Source organism: Poecilia latipinna, unplaced genomic scaffold (assembly GCF_001443285.1).
Source record: "Poecilia latipinna isolate Pla-1442-1.1 unplaced genomic scaffold, P_latipinna-1.0 Scaffold2236, whole genome shotgun sequence".
Taxonomy (NCBI): domain Eukaryota; kingdom Metazoa; phylum Chordata; class Actinopteri; order Cyprinodontiformes; family Poeciliidae; genus Poecilia; species Poecilia latipinna.
The window spans coordinates 53,473-58,030 of NW_015114852.1; the positions used below are offsets into that span (position 1 = coordinate 53,473).

The 4,558-nt window shown below is 37.8% G+C and overlaps 1 protein-coding gene and 1 long non-coding RNA gene across 2 annotated transcripts in view; one reads left to right on the forward strand and one right to left on the reverse strand.

Annotated features, from left to right (window-relative positions):
- The window catches only part of LOC106936894 (uncharacterized), a 25,059-nt gene that overhangs the window by 10,502 nt on the left and 9,999 nt on the right, over positions 1-4,558 (forward strand). Inside the window, exon 3 of the long non-coding RNA XR_001422252.1 lies at positions 1,600-1,607. This is a non-coding gene — a long non-coding RNA (uncharacterized LOC106936894). The remainder of the gene's footprint in view (positions 1-1,599; positions 1,608-4,558) is intronic.
- The window catches only part of LOC106936892 (obscurin-like), a 32,454-nt gene that overhangs the window by 5,663 nt on the left and 22,233 nt on the right, over positions 1-4,558 (reverse strand). The gene's annotated exons all lie outside the window — the stretch shown is intronic.

Genomic DNA, 4,558 nt, shown 5'->3' on the forward strand with positions numbered 1-4,558 from the left:
GATCTTCAGCTCTCCTCTGCTGTCATTTTGAATCAGTTTGTCATGATGATAGAAAATCATATCAGAAAGTTTGTTTTCTCCTCTCCATCTGCAGCTCAGAGTAACAGAAGCTCCTTCAGTCACAGGATGGACGGGGCTCACCAGGAGAAGACCTTCATCTGGAAACCAGACAGAGAAAATGAAGCTTCAGTCAGAAATCAGCTGCTGGAGACAATTAGAGAAAAAAACTGAACATGTGATTTTTATCATTGATGCTTTAAAGTTTATCTTGAGCACCTTTTATATTGAAAATTTAACATTTGCCAAATAATTTTTTGCTTTTCACTGTTATTAGTGAACTATGGAGCAACTATGTGCATCAACATTTCTAACAGCAGCTGAATAACAATGGTGACTTTAATTATATGTTACAAGAACAAAACTGAATGAAAAATACTCATTTTGGATCATAAACTAGGCCTTCCTGACATTGATTGAGGAATGACAGTTTTTAAAATTTACATTAAATCTGTAAAATCACTGAAAAAAATACCTGGTCTATTGCATTCAGGCTTTAATTTCTGGTAAGCTGTAAAATTGGGAATTGTAAAATCCTGCTGTGTGTTTCTGTCCATGAATTATGAAGAAGTTCTCTATAGTCCCATTGATGCTACCAGGCAGCAGCTCATATCTGTAGTTTTTGTGCTTTAGATCAGGAACAACTTTGTACCAGTAGAACCTCCATCCTGCAGATGAAGGTTTAACCTCACAGCTCAGAGTCACTGAGGCTCCAGGATTCAGCCATGATGGAGACACAGTGAGGACTGACCTTGGTGCTGCTGACAGCAGATTCTCACCTCCAGATCTCCTATGTACTGTACAAAATGACAGAATATAATGAAGCACAAAGAAATGTTTGTATTTGCTTATATTCATCAGCACCTGAAGGAGGAGCTAAATATGACTAACATGTACCTTTTTCTTACACTTAATGTTAATGTCAATCTGTACAATAAATTGCTTAACAACAGGGTATAAATTAATTTAGCAAAATGTAAACATTTATTCTATTTTAATAGTTTCAATGATCAATGTCCTATAGAGTAAAACAAGGAAACCAGGATTTAATTTAACACACATTTATAATAGTAGGCAGTTATTCTGAGGCTCAATCCAAAACCAGGGGGCAAAATACTACAGATCTGAAACTAACTACTTTTTTTCTCCAAATAGAAAAATCTTGTTTGACACTCATTTCTAGCTCCATCACATTAGTAAATGTTACATGTGTATGGGTGATCCTGAGACTCCTGCTAAAAAGAGATTCTCCTGTAACATGACGATGCAAAAATCACAAAACAAATGCTTAATTGAATCAAAATGCAAATTCAGCCAAGCTCTAGATCACGGTAAAGAAAGAAGAATATTCTTTTATCTGGTGATTTTCCACAGCAGAGGAAAAAACTGAGAACTAAAACACAGATTGAAATGTTGTTAGATGTGAAGCAAACAAAATCAATGTAAAGAGTCATACATTATTGACTATTAAAATGTATTGCATACTTCTGAAGTTTCAGCTAAAATTAAAACCTTATGTTGTTAAATGTATTTCAGATTCAGCAGTGTGGGTGAAACGGAGCATTTAATGAATCTGATTGTGTTTCTGCCACAGAGACGAAGACCTGCTGGTCTTTGAATGTTCAGTGATTTATCTGGAATCAGTGGAAGAGAAAAACTGACCTAGAGTAATCAGTTACTGAGTTAAGCGCACACACACACGTTTGTGTTGCTATCTTTGTGGGGACTTTCCATTGACTTCCATTCATTTCTACAGCCTAAACCTTACCTTTACCCTTTTCCTAACCCTAACCATCACATACCTAACCCTAACCAAAACTCAATTCATACCTTAGCCCCAACTCTGACCCCTGACCCAAAAACAGGGTTTCCCCTAGTGGGGACCAGGCTCCGGTCCCCACAAGGAGCAATTGGTCCCCACCACGTAGTATATGTCAGGAAAATCGTCCCCACAAGTTATTACAAACAAACGCGCACGCGCGCACGCACGCACGCGCGCACACACACACCAACCAAGTTAGTTTACTACATTACAGGGCTGGCTTTCCGCTCTGTTAAGACTCTGGTTGAGCTTTATATGATCTTTGTGTCTTAAGGGATTCATAATGTTTATTAATAATGAGGACCTTCACAGCATCAAGATCTGTAATACTCAGTCTCCTCCATGTCCTTATGAAATTATAAAGTAATCTAAGCTGCCATGTTTCAGTGACAAAGATTCTGACAAGGTTTATTGTGCAAGAGGTGAGGATACAAAAACTAATTTAGGAGACAAAGTCTCAGAGCTACAAGTTCTAGACTCTGATGATGTCAAAAATATCATTGTAGCAGCATAAATGGTACGCTGCCACTTTCAGGTCAATTTTGGCTGCTGCATATAAGCAAGCCTTCACCTGTCATGAGGCTGCTTGCGTCATAACGTCAACTCAATCTGCTTCCTTTGTCTGCACCGTGCTGGCTAAGCGTGGCTGTTTTATCTTTCTTTGTCAGCTTTAATAGTAGTTAATGCTAACTGGTCTATCTGCTTAGTCTCCTTTGCTGCACCTCCAATATCTGGACCGATCTGTCTGTTCATTTGTTTGCTGACAGGAAGGTAAGGGCCATCGTGGCTAGGCAACATTTACCCCATGTAAACAAAACCTTCACATAGCGTTTTTTACAGTTTACATCTAGGTGGAATTGAGGATCTGGTTATTTGGCAGTGCAGTCATTTATCAGGTCACAGGTAAGCAGCTGCTGCAAGTTATGTTTTTGTTAGCAGTTGTATTAATAATTTGCTCTATTCTTTTTAGCCTTCTGACTCATCAGCATTGTACCTGGAGTGACACTTGCTGCTGTTTTGCCTACTTATAAATTGTTTTAAAAGACTAATCTGCACTTTCCCTGCTGCCGGGAGCATTGATGGCAATACTAAGGGGATAAAGTGCAACATTGTAGAGCTATTGTATCACTATTTTACTTGTATTTCATTTTTTTGGCTTTCTTTTAGGGACTGAGGCTTCTGTGGTGGCGGTGGTGACCCCTGGTGGCGGTGTCTTGTCTTGTGCGTTTTGTTGGAGCACCTTTTTCTTTCTTTGTTTGCCGTGTTTTTGTAGTGTCCAGGGTGGTCCCCTTTTTCTGCACTGGATGTTGCCCCTTCCCTCACTACTTCCCCCATCGGTAAGCCTCAGTTTCCTTTGAAATTTAAACATTTTATTATCATAAATCTTGTCAAATGCATTCACTGTTTTAACCATTCAATTTCAGATTATTGGAAATTTAAATATATTGAAGTTTAATACATTTTTGTAGAACCTTCTGAATCTTGTCTCCTCATTTCCAGCAGAACTTACCTGTGTCCTTACTACATTACATTTTCCTGGAGGTATTCCAGGTGGCGTTGTTGGTCATTGTAACATTTTATGTTCTATATTTGGGTTCATAATAAAAAGAAAATCCCCCCCCCAGGTTGCCACATCATCATCAATTTGTTCTCATTTCCTCATGTAAACTTGCAGCCAAGATGGCAGTGGAATCAGACTCATTAAAAAAATTAACATTTTACATCTGAGTGAAGACTGAGCAATGATATTAGGTGATTTTAGATGGTTTATTGTTGTTTTTCTCTTTTTACAAAAGCAAGTTATGTAAAACCTACAAAAATCCTTTCAACATTTCTCTTCTCTGTTGACCACGGCGATTAACGTCCAAACATTTAAAGATGATTTTACCGACATGATTGAAACAGAAAATGTAATGTACTTACACAGTAGGCACAGCACACAGAGCAATGTGTGGTCCATGTTTAAATCCAGAAATAAAATGTTTCTGCTCCTCTGTGAGCTCCAGAAATTCTGATGTTTGTCACAAGAGAAAGGCTGAAACTAGCAGAATGAGTAAGACGTGAAAAATAGTCGAGGGTCGTCTTCATAGAACATCCGCCCTTGTGGTTCCTTCTTTTGAGGAAACTATTAATGTCTCCAACCTACAGTTCCTGTTTTGACTGATAATTTCCTTTATTTGCCACCACAAACACAAGCTACTTATTTAGCATTCTTTGCACACACCACGTCATTAAAAGTGGTACTAAAACTAGAGCTGGTGAGATTTTGTAAAAAAAAAAAATATATTACATGCCGTAAGAAAAACATAATTTGAAAAACGGTCTTACGTGAGGAATGAAGCTTTACTGTGGTTATTTAAATTAGCTTTAATAATTTGTGGCAACATTCTAACCTGCTTCTAATAAAAGTGTCTCTTATTGTTTTCTGTGTACTTTCCCTGACAAAGAATAGAACTTGACTCATAGTGGATTTTTGATAACTGATGAAATTCACACCGTTTTTTCTCTCTCTGTTTAGCTCTTGGTGAAGGCGGACATTTTTTTTCCCTCCGTTTCCTCCCTTCCTGTCCTGTTTTTCTGCTGTCTATCTCCATTTTTTGGAATCTTTTTGCACATATTCCAAATCTACAAATTATGTATCTGGTCAACTGATCTCTCAATGCGATTGATGAACAAGAA